The sequence below is a fragment of the Cupressus sempervirens genome, chromosome 11 (assembly GCF_028749045.1).
Source record: "Cupressus sempervirens isolate cs-2001-9-10 chromosome 11, ASM2874904v1, whole genome shotgun sequence".
Lineage (NCBI taxonomy): Eukaryota > Viridiplantae > Streptophyta > Pinopsida > Cupressales > Cupressaceae > Cupressus > Cupressus sempervirens.
This window is the reverse complement of record NC_143128.1, coordinates 149,824,172-149,837,645: the sequence shown is the minus strand read 5'-3', so window position 1 is coordinate 149,837,645 and position 13,474 is coordinate 149,824,172.

Sequence of the window (13,474 nt, the reverse complement as noted above, 5' to 3'; positions counted from 1 at the left end):
ATACTAAGCTAAATTAAACCTACATAACTATACCCACATGTACCTAGAGAAAATGTGATCATTATCTAAATCTTTTGGAACATCCCAAGGCCGACCACCTTGTGAGCTCCCCCTACCCTATTTCCTCCTATACGTAGGAGACCACTATTGCAGAAAAGACAAAAAAAATATATTTTGAAAACAACTTTATCAAAAAAGTAAGAAATGGGTGTTTGAAAGTCTTAAGGCAGGTTGGGCTCAACGACCAATTAAACCTTAGGGGAAAGCTTGCATGAAGTACGCCAGCACATCTCTTATCACGTGCACCTAGGGGATAATGACGCCTAGGGAAGAGGAAGTAACATAGGGTGGTGGAAAAATATTAGACCTGTGGTTAGTAGGAAGTTTTAAGAGATGTCAGCTAAGTGTTTAGAAGGGTATTAGTGGGTGGTGATAAGAATATAGAATAAGATGGATTGCTGATTGGTTTTATTTGCAACATGTTGGTAAGGGGAACTAAGGGTCACGTGACCCCATGTCTAATCATCAACGGGGACTTGTAAATTGTAGGGTGGGTTGGTGTATTTGAGTTGAAATCTTGAACATTGTTAATAATATTATTGTTCATTAAAAACAAAATGGAGTGGAACTAAATAAAGTTAATCATCATAGGTAGGTAGGGATGAAATACATAAGTTTGATTATAACAATTTAATTAATTAATTAATTAATTAGAAATGAGATATCCTTGAGAATTATAGGATAAGGAAAAATAAATAAATAAAAATCTTTGTATGGGTAGTCACATATTAAAATAGTGTGTTAGAAGTATTTGATGAAGAATTGCTTTTGACCTCCACCTTCTACGTTAATATTTAAATCATCCTAGTATAATTAGATGATTAAAAGATTCGATAAGAATTTACTATGATATAATCAATAATTAAATAATTAAATTAACAGATAATAAGGAATTATAAGCTTGAATATAAAATAAGAGGGGATATTAGTAAATAATTAAATAATTGTTAGATTGAATAAGATAATAACAGAGAAATGAAATGAAATTAGAATTAACAAAATAGAAAAGAGATAAGTCAATGAATCCTTTGAAAGCATCATTGTATTAAGATTTGAGAAGGATTAAGTCGTATGTAAAGTACTTAATTCTAATCTAGCCTATTAGGTACTAAGAGATGGTGATGTAAATTTTGGAATATATTTAATCCAATAATATTAAATAAATAAATATGAAATTTAAGTGCAATCAATAAATTCATGAAGCAGTACAATAAGGTAAAATACTATAGATTGACTCACCCACTTGCTACCATATTCATATACTCATTAACTGGTCACCCTTCAATAGAACCTAAAATTTATGCAACCTCTTTAGTATACTCCTTAAAAAGAATAATAAAAATTTGGATGTGTTTTGTCAAGTCAAATTTTGGGCATGACATACAACACATGGTTACAAAGCTCAAGAATGCAGATATGGAGTGGGCAATGGGATAGTTGGAAATAACTTTAATGGTTATTTCTACAAATACAATCAATGTGGTCACAAAGAAGAATATTTAAGGTGAGATCACCGACAACCAAGAATAGTGTATATTTTTGAGAAGACTATGGAAATAAACTTGTAAAATATTATCAGTGTGGAAGATACATACACTTAACCACAAAATGCAAGTCAGGAATTACCCATCCTTATAGATCACTCAGAATACCATGCCATTTCTACTCTAAGTATGGACATCCCACCTATAATTGCTAGTATCAAACTATATAAGGAAAAATAATAATGGACAAAGAACAAGTAAGAAATGAAATGTGAAGGATATGGACCATAAAAGGAGAGGAAATGACAAAAAATGAGGAATCCTTGTTGGATGACATAGGGACTTCATCCAAAAACTAATCATGTAAGTGCATGTTTAGGGACATGAAATTTCATTGACTTTACATAAGGTCTCAAAATAGTAGATAATAATAAAAGTATATATAGAAATGGAGTAGTGAATTAGTGAAAATAAGAATAAAATATTTTGTTATCGGTAAATGAGTTGTTAGTCACCGTCGGCTCACATTTAAAAGTTTCTAGTACAATAGCCGTTGGATATTTTATTGCTATACATAAGGGTAGTTGTCACAAAAGCTTTCATATTTTCATAAAAAACAAGTTTAGGGAGAAAGAAAAAAAGAAAGTGCATATATGTCTTATTAAAAACTATGAATTTGAGCAAGATCTTGAGCAAAGTCTGAAATCGAATTGCAAGTACTTTAGAGAGTAAAAGTATGCTGATTAAGAGATCTGATGAAGAAGAACCCGAGTATAAATTTTGCTCTTTGAAACCTAAGGATCTAACTAGATTAGGAGCCCTATCAAATATACCAAATGGAGTTTTGCTAATGAAGGATGTGAGTGGATATCTTTAGAGTAAGCAAATTGAGATTGGTAATGAAGAAGTTGGCACAACATATGAAGAACTATTTAAGACCAAGGAACCACATAATGACAAGTTTGGGTTGGTGCACGTTGTTCACATGCCAAAGAACCTTGATGAAGAGTGGATCAAGATTTTACTTAGCATAATACATGGAGAATATCTATGGTTGGAGAACAAGAAAGTAGAAATACTAAAGGAGATTATCAACATTGTCAAAAGACTACTGGGGAATGATTGCAAATGCATAAAGAAGATGGATTCTAAAATACAATTGATGGATTAGTTAGATAGAGGCAAGATCAAACATGTTTGATGCAAGTAATATCAAATATAAAGGTGCAAAGTTTGCATCTTTGATTATAGGATATAAGATCTATGTGTAGGAATTTTCCTTAGGGAAAAATTCACCCAAGATCAAAGAACTCAAGCACAAGCACAAGAATAGACCAAAAGAGTATGATCAAAATAACAATATAGTATTCAATTCAATGTTCAAGTACACTAGGAGTGCCTGTATATAAAGGCCTCTGGAATGCTTCTAGAATGCCTAGGAATCAGTATATTAATAAGTCTTACAACCATGCATATGTCCACTAGGAGTGGATTATCCTCCATTAAGCACATGAGTAAGTACGATGATGAGAGGATAAGCCTAGACACCATGTGCTTAATTAAGAGTGCTAATAAATGTGTTGTCTACATGACAACTCAGTTAATTATGCAAACTCTAGTGTTGTAGACACCATGTGCTGAATTAGAGTTTCTTACTCTAGTGTTGTCAACATGAAAACTCATAAGAGTACGCAAACTCCTAAGTGTCTCACCTAAGAAATAATACATTGACCTAAGTAAACTTAAGTGTAAATAGTGAATACTTATTTACACCAACACCTCCCCTTAAGTGCCACTTAGGGGAATGCACTTAAGCTTACGAAAGCTAGGATGAAAATGCATGATGGGTCCCGACTACTAGGCCATGTTAGGTACCCATGTAAAAAATGCAATGCAATCTCTCATAAAGCAAAGAAAGAGGGAAAACCTCATGGGAAAAACCCTCCCCCAAAAAGAGAGATGAAAAATCAAGATGCATGGATGGATGGAGTAATCAAGACCCCCCCATTATGACATACATCAAGTATATACAATAGAGAAGTATGAGAAGAACACAATCCCAAAGGAGGAAAAGGTCCCCCCAACAAGAGAGAAGAAGAAAGGAGAAAAGGTAGTCCCCCCCAAATGTTGAAGGCTGATAAGTAATATCTGCTCCAATGTAGAAGCTGATCCATGACTGCTGAATAATGTTCCTCCCCTTTGGAAGAAACAATATCATAGGTACATGTGAGATGCTTTCCCTATGTGTAGAAAGAATCCTGATGATCAATGATGCCTCTAAAACTTGCTCAACTATCCCTATGTCGATACTGACTATTGCCCCTTCTAATGCTACTGAAAAGAACAATGTCAAATCTAGAAAGGATGGATGTAGAACCTATCCCAAAGAACCAACTGTCTCCTCAAATGATAAAGAGATCTCCTACAACTACTGTACATAAGAATCCACAATCATATCAACCTGTGAAGACTAATCATGTAGAGAATGGAGATGAGGGTTAGAGTGAGCCCTCACAACAACTGAAGAAGGATCTTCTTCATTAAAGAGAAGTTGTATATCATCAATGATGTGTCCCAAATCTTCTATGTGTGACTCCACAAACAAACCTACAATATCTATCAAGAAGTCATCCACTGATGCTGGAGCTGGAAGACTAGGTGTACCTTGCTGTGCTGGGCCTATCACTATGGCTATATATGCATGTGAAATGTGCTGATGACATAACCACAAACTTCAACTATCAATAGGATCCGACATATCTAAATCTATTAAATCAATATCACTGGTGTCACTATTAGTTTCCACAATGTATGAAGTGTAGAGAGGATTAGAGGATAAGCTGGGTGAATTTTCCTCAAAGTGTACATTCTCCTCTATAAAAATCTCATGCATCTCAAGATCCATAAGTCTATATACCTTAACACCATCTTCATATCCGATGAAAGTACAAGGCCTAGGCGGTGGTGCCATGCATCCCCTGGAAGATATGTTTGCCCATGCTGGACAACTAAAGACTCTAAAGTGTTTCACAATTGGTTTCTGCCGCACCATGCCTCAAAAGGAGTCTTTCTGTCTAAGGCAATATGAGGAGACCTATTAAGTATGTGATTAGCATTGCTTATAGCTTCGACTTCAAGTGATGGATCAAGAGACTTAGCTTGCATCATGCAACTTGCCATTCACCTAAGAGTGCGTATCCTTAGTGCTGCAACATCTACCTTGTGTTGGTGGATTCTGAAGATTAGTACCCTCAAGTTTGCAAAAGTCTTTAAATCTTGTGTTCACATATCTGCTTTCATTATCCATCCAAAGAAATTTGGTGGCTTTCCTTGATTTCTTTTCAACATGAGTCTTGAAGGCTAGAAACTTGTCCAACACTTCATTCTTGTGATCAAGAAAGTAGACCAAGGTGTAGCGTGAAAAGTCATCAATGAAAGTGAGTATGTAGTGACCTTGGTTGACTGATGTCACTACAAAAGGACCTACTAGTACCATGTGAACCAACTGAAGAACAACTCGTGCTCTTGGAGACTTCCCTTTATCAAACTTCTCCACTAGATGCATATCCACTAAACATGTTGAACATTCACCCTTAGAAAAGTTGATTGTAGGTAGAGCTTTGACCATATTGTTTGAGCTAAGTTGATGAAGATAGCAAAAGGCAAGATTGTGTGGAGATTTTTGTCATCAACGTTTCGAATCACACTACGTGATCCATCATTAGGATGAGAGAGCAAGAGATGTTAAATAAAGTTGATCCATCATCAACTTTATTTAACATCTCTTGCTCTCTCATCTTGATGATGGATCACGTAGTGTGATTCAAAATGTTGATGACAAAAATATCCACACAATCTAATCCAGAAACTGATTCACATAACTATGATGGATTGTGGAAATATGATCGCATTAAAAGGCAAGATGTTCATGCTGCTCATGCCATAATTTACTTAGTGAATGAGATTGAGTCAACAAGGCATGTGAAGGAGACTTAGGCACAAAGTCAGAGAAAGAATACAACCTTGTGTCATGATTAACTTTCCCTACTGCAACCAATGAATCATCTTTTAGATTGCGCATTGTTACTAAATCAAAAAGGAACTCAACTTTATTTCCATCTCCATAGTGAGTGATTTGGTCAATTGAGAGGAGATTAGAGCTTATGTTAGGAACATAGAGAATGTCTTTGAACTCTCCATTTTCCATCTCCACATGTCCTTTCTCTTCAACTTCCATTTTTCTATCATCTCCTAAAAAGATGTGTGGTACCTTAGACTGCTTCAATGAAGAAAAGTCTCCTTTTGAAGAACCCATACAATATGAGGCACCTGAGTCAAGAATCCATTCTGTTGAAGAAATTGAGTTTTCCATAAGTGCTTTCCCTTTTCCCTTTGAATCTAAAGATGAAGATCCTTTCTCCTTGTAAGCATTAGACAGTGGAACATTGTGTTTCTTCATGATGGTCATCAACTAATCAATCTTTTTATGATAACACTCATGTTCATCATGACCCAACTTCTTGCAATAGGCACACTTTTTCTTCTCCTTATTAATGTCCCCCTTCTTGTTTGAATTCGAGGAAGACTTTCTTGTTGATTTGATGGTGGTGTTGTCTTTTTTGTATCCTCTTGTGTTTTATTTTTCCACTTCTTCTTTCCCTTTCCTTTATTTGAAGTTTGACCAGCTGAATTTTGAGAACTTTCATTATTGGCCACCAATGCTTTATACTTGGATGACTGGAGAATCCCCATTGATTGCAACTTCTTTTCTTCATCATCCAATAGTTGAGCATAACAATCAAAAGTGACTTTCTGATAGGCAATCCCTAATGTAGTCTTTGTGGTGTTGTAAGAAGAAACAAATGTGGAGTACTCAGATGGTAGCTTATTATGAATGAGATAGATTAACCTGTCATCTTTAATAGAACTACCACTATCATCAAACTTCGTTCTTAATTCATTCACCTTAATGATTAAATTTTGTATAGAATCAAATGTCTTAGGATCTAGGGAGACAAGCTCATCTTCAATTTTGTAAACATCCTCCTCGGACACTTTACTATACAAGTTTTTGAGGGCATCCCATGCATCCTTGGATGTCTTGTACTTCTCAATCTGATAGAGGATTTTGTCTTGAATCCCCAACAGAATATCACCCAGGGCTTTCCTATTTATAGATTCCCAAGTAGAGATTTCACTTCTAGATACTTGATCACTTGTTGGTTTAGGAAGGGTACCATCTACATATTGAGAAACTTCATTATGCATTAATTGACACCACATTTTAATAGACTATGTAGCATAGTTATGTGGTGTTAATTTTGGAAACTTCAAATTTCCCATGATGCAAGAAATGAAAGAAAACATCAGGAAAAGAGGAACACAACACTAAGAAACACCCCCCCTTTTCACTCAATCAAGAAACCCCCCCCTTCCCCAATGAAAGATTTTGGCACTTTATACATAGTGTGTTTACAATGGCCACTTGCCAATTTTGGCCTTAGTGGACTTCTGATTTTATTGTTTACAACCTCTTTATGGATCAAAAATCTAGAACTTTACAATGCACAACAATTTTGAAGAAATACAAAGCAAACAAAGGACCTATTTTTGAAAGTGATATTTTTATCCACACAAGCCTATAATCTGATTACAAATCTAGAAAGTAGATGAAAAATTACACACTTTCAAAAAAATAAAACCTATTTTCGAGTCCAGATGAGCTCGTATGGAGCAATTGAAGTTGCAAAATGTAGGATTGGATAGGTACAATCATCAAAAGATGCAATTTATGACAAATTTGTGCACCAAAACTAGAAAATAACTGCACCACTGAAAAGTTAGGAAATTCTAGCCAAAAAAAAAAAAAAAATTGCACCTAATTTGGAGCCCGAATGACTGAGATATGGCCTCCCAAAAGTCAAACTATCAAATAAAAAATGAATTTGGAGAGGGGCCTGATCAACAAACAAAAAGGCTAAATTTGATGGTTAAATGGCCATCACAGTAGTTCAAATTTTCCTAGAAATAATGGTCAGTTAGGCTCATGAAAATGCTGATGTCAGCAAAAACTTTGCCACTGGATGAAATCATCGTGACATGGCAGCACAAAATGACATGTGGTAGTACAACTGGATAGCGTGGTAGATGGAAGGGCTGACTTGTCATACACATGTCTGCCGAGTCATTGGTGACGTGGTTGCTTTCTTAGTAAACTGGGACTGCGCTCTGGTCCATGTGGCGGGGTAATCAATTGCCGCATGGCTGCTAATGTGCAAGCAAGAGGGTTGCCAATTGGTCCACGTGTTTTTTCTACTAAGTGTTGACGAGGCACTATGTTCATAGGTAGGATGAACGGAGCCACTGCTAGAAGGTAGCTAAAGAAAAGTTTGTGGTTGCCGCAGATTGTTCGGCGTCAAGTAAAGTGTTGAACGCATCAGAGTTTGAATTTTGGTGCCGACGAACTATTGCAGGCTAAAAAAGGGACAAGTTTAATCCCACATCGGTGGGAAAAAACACTCTGCATTTTTTAAAAGCCCAAAGCCATGGCATGTTAAACAAGGAGGGAAGCTGTCGATGTGGGCAAGGCCTCCGTATGTTGAGTAAGTCAGATCGGTGGTATGTTCAGCCGTTGGTTGACTTGACGAGAATTTGTATAACCGTCGAGTTGTAGTGAAGCCCATGATTAATGAACTGCCAATTTAATTGGAATATTTCAAGATGTAATAATGGAATATTCCATGCAGATTCGAGGTGTCATTGCTAGGTTCCTGCAAAAAAAATTCTCTACAGCCCTACTGGTTGGATTTTTTTTCTAAAAAATATAGAAATTCAAAAATAATTGCACAGAAAAATTGATTACAGATCTGAAACAAATTAAATGTGCAGATCTAATAGATCATTTCGGATTTGCAAATCAGGCCTTTGAGTATCAGTTTGCAAAATTTTTTTTGCCTCAAATTTGACTATTGCCCAATATAGGTGTATTTATAGTCAATTTTCACTGAATCAACATTTTGGATGCAATGGTGAGGTCCGCTTTGGCTCTAGATGCTCCCAATATCTGTGGATACTCTGAATCTAGGTCGAGGTGTCCTCCAAGAGGTGAAGCAACAAGATGGTCTCGAACAACTATGTGAAGAGAATCTCCCTTAGCTCTGATACCATGTAAGAATTTTCCTTAGGGAAAAATTCACCCAAGATCAAGGAACTCAAGCACAAGCACAAGAATAGACCAAAAGAGTATGATCACAATAACAACATAGTATTCAATTCAATGTTCAAGTACACTAGGAGTGCTTGTATATAAAGGCCTCTGGAATGTTTCTAGAATGCCTAGGAATCAACTTACTGATAAGTCTTACAACCAAGCATATGTCCACTAGGAGTGGATTATCCTCCATTAAGCACATGAGTAAGTGCGATGATGAGAGGATAAGCCTACAAAGGTGTAGCACACAAAATTATATTGTAGACACCATGTGCTTAATTAAGAGTGCTAATAACTATGTTGTCTACATGACAACTTAGTTAATTATTTAAACTCCAATGTTGTAGACATCATGTGCTAAATTAGAGTTGCTTACTCTGGTGTTGTCAACATGACAACTCATAAGAGTACGCAAACTCCTAAGTGTCTCACATAAGAAATAATAAAATAATGCATTGACCTAATTAATCTTAAGTAAGTGTATATAGTGAATACTTATTTACACCAACACTATGAAGCTAAACAAATGGACAAGATACCTAAGGGAGCTATACACATAGCTTGTGAAACTCTTATAGAAGGAAATGAGTTTGACTTTGGTGAAATTGTTAAAAACAATAGTCCACCAAGATAATTTTGGGGGGGGGGGGTGTGAATTAGTTATCCAATAATTAAAATATTTATTATCCTTAAAAAATCTTATCCATTCAACCAAAGTAAACAAAAACCATAACAAGATGCACATAGACAGTTACACTAGATTATGTTAACTAGGGAAACCCTTTACCAGAGGGAAAACTTCGGTGTGAATGATGCCCACAATATGATGTACTAATATAAATATTCTTTGTTAGAGGATTGACCCTATTAGGAGTATACTACAACATTTAGTACATAGATTCCTTGTTAGGAGACTTGAATCCATGTTAAGATATTCCAACCGTGTTAGGAGTTGTGCCAACCCTATTAGGAGTTGTAGTACAATGTATGCAAGAAGAGCTCACTGCCCAAACATGCAATTTTAATTACAAGAAGAGCTCACTACCCAAACAAGTAATCTACTATTAAGTTCCTCCTTCCCCTATTCTTTCAACTAGACTAATCACTCTTAGACCTTGTAGACCAAGTCATGAACCTCAAATCCAAATATCAAACCTTGGATCACACAATAAAACCTTAGCAATGAAGTTTCCTTCACTTTTGCTCTGCTTTGCTCAACTTCACATTCTGCTCTTTGTGCTACTTACAATCACTTCTTCATGTCATGCTTGATAAAGGAAAATATCATTTCTTTATACCTAATCCATAAACAATTCCCTAAGTCTACTATTACACCTTCTTAACTAATTATTATAGGATCACATTAAGAACACGTTATACTTAGCGATAACATTAGTCTTCTGCCTTATAACTTGAATAAATTTCTGTACACACAATATTATAATGAGAAAGAGTAACCACACCATCATCAACATGTCTTCTACACATCATCAACCTCAATTATTAGAATAACAATTTTGCTAAGAGATATAACAAGTTTACTGGAACATGCCTCTGTAAACTCTATCTCAGAACAAACAACACCAAAACTTACATAACTTCTTCTAGACTTAACATATCTTCACCTGACGTTAACTGGATATACTAGATACTTAGAAGTATCTCCCATAACCTCAAATAATGAGAATACTCAACTAGCTATCCATACCAACCTGATCTTTCCGTTGTTCTTCTGTCAGATACCACAAAAAATTGCTATGTTGACATCAATGATAAACACAGTTAGGAATGTAACATATCATCATATTAACATATCTACAATACTCCCCCATATGAATATCATCAATATTCATGCGTCCAACAAAAATGATGAGAGATCAGTTGATGAAAAACTTTTGGAAGATCAAGAAGCCATGCTTAAGGTATGGACATTTATCGGTTTACATATTCTTTTATGTGCAATTTTTTTTGGAATTGGTATAGTTAATTGGATTGCTAGAGAACCTAGCATACACTATATTAATAGATTTATTGAGAGATTAGGAAGATATTACAATGATATAATTTTACTTTAAATAAGTTTAAGAGAAGATGAAGAAACAATATTAGATTCCATCGCAAATGGTGAGTAAACATAAGGACCTATCTTTCTAGAAAATACACATTCATGTATGATGAAAGCTGTAGAGCCAATATTATCTTGGGTAGCATCATTTGGATAGAAAGTATTAGATGAATAGATAGAACTTGTAATAGAATTGTTTTGTGCTGATCCTATAGATGAAGAAATTGAGAGATGTGGTACATATAAGGAAAACTATAGGAAAATAACTGCAAAAGAGAAGAAGTCAAAAGGCAAAGAAAGTAGCAGGAAAAAGTCTATCGATACACCACTAATGTATGCAAAGATAAAGAAGCCGAAACAAGTCACTAAACAAAAGAAAATGAGACAAACAAGGTAAAAAAAAACTCAAGCTTCAAGGAGGACACAAAGTCAGAAAATAGGAGGAACTCAACCAAGAACATAGAGGAAGAAGAATGACCCATAGATAGTTGTGCATCAATCAAGAATGATACTTGAAAGGATAGTTGAAGTAATATAAAAATCTATGAAAGAGTTTAGAAGTATTGGAACCATGCCAGATAAAAAGTATGGTAAATGGAGTGAAGAGGATAAATCATCTATAGAGGAAGCCATGATATACACAATGCATACATTTTCACATTTTCTATGTGAATTAAGGGATAGGATCCCAAAAGAGTTATTTGACAAAATCCTAGTAAAATAAAATAATGCAGAACAATTAGAGAAGGAAACCAAAGAAAGAGCACTACATGTAATAAAACCAGATGCTCTTATTACTAAGATAGATAGACTATTAGATGAGCATGCAATATATTTTTAACCAAATATAGGAGAGAAAAGATCATGGTTGGGATGCAAGAAGATGTTGAGAATGATAGATTGAGAATATGGAGTATAATTTTCCATGCAAAAGAAACCACAACAAAAGATTCATTACCTATAAGGGAAATGTATGATTTGAATGAATAATTGAGGAAGAGTGAGAGTATTGATTTAAATGGTGATGAAATCCCAACAAGTATAGAGAGTGAATATGTAAGTGTTACAGATTCAGATGCTCAACCTGAGGAAGAAACCAATGAAGATGATAAGTCAGAAGAAAATCACAAGGAATAAGAAGATGAACAACCAAATATGCATAGTATGAAAAAAACCAATAATAAAGAAACATTCACAGATAAGCCTACTATTATCAGAGAAGTGATGAATGCATGCACAAAAGAGAAATTGGAAGCTGAAATAAAAGTTGTGGAGGTTAAAGGAGAATGTTTAAGAGTATAGAATACTAGAACATTAGAAGGAATGACACGGGTAGGACGAACCGCATAGAAACAAAAAAGAGAAACTAATGATGAGGAAGAATAAATCAATAAAATAATTGAATTTGAAATACTAAAGAGGCCCTACGCTTAACTTAGTCATGAAGACATAAAGTTATATTCAAAAATATTGCAAGAGAGAATAGATTGACTAACTAGATTGGAAGACAACTAGAGAATAAAGATAGTGAAAAGAATGACAAGGAAATTCTCAAATTTATTACTTGAAATATATATTGATGTGGATTAACCAAGTGCAAAAAAACCACAAATACATTTTTGAAGTGATTGATAATAATCAAAATATCAACTAGCAGACGTAGGAGATGCCAATGATCACACTTGAAGTTAAAAGTAGGAATTTTAAACTTGTCTCTAATGTTTTGTTTGTATATTTTGTAAAAGGTCAACTTTAGAACTAATTTTGGTTTTAGTCAATGCCTTAATTTTTTCTTAGCTATGGTTAAGCATTAAAAGTTATAGTTTGCAAAAAGTTATAATTAGTTATGAACCATCCTCTAAAATTTCCAAACTCTAACTTTTCGAGTGGTTACAAACTTGAGAAGTTTTTTTATGTGAGAATAGCTTATAAATTCATGAATAACTCATGTAAATGAGAATTTTTGGGTTTCAGTGAGAAAAAAACACTTATGCTTAGATTTTGATGAAAGACACAATTTGAAAATCTTGTCTTTGTAATCAAAAGTTCTTGTATTCTTAGAATAAGAATATGAAAAGACGCACATTTGGGACTCTTTTTTCAAAAATCTAAATAGACAAAGATTTAATTATGATTGTAGTGTGTATTTTCAGAGTATTATGATAATGCTCATAGATGGTTGATTCAAATTTGATGATTGGTAGTAGCTTTCAAGCATAGCTCTTGATTATTTCTATTACTCATTGAAGTTAATTTGTGAAGGCATTGAGTTCGTTTGTATATTCATTATCAATGGCTTTCTTTCATTTTTTCCAAGTTCATACACTTCAGTTTTGAAAATAAAAAAATCTTGATTAAATAGTCAAAAAGAGATAAATAGACTAAAAATCAACTTAAACACCAAATCTGAGCCCTTTCTTCATGGATCCAATCGATTTTAGGTGATTCATTTCTAGATCCTAGTTCTTTTATGAAGATAATTGATGATCCTAAAAATATTTTTGATGAAAGTGTTATTCAAAACATAAGAGAGTGCAAAGCATATAGTAAGAAGGTGAATGCATTGATAAGGCACATGAAGGAATAAGCCTCAAGCTTATTAAAAGAAGTTAAAGTCATGTATGCTAAGGAAAATCACATAGAGCAAAGAAATCA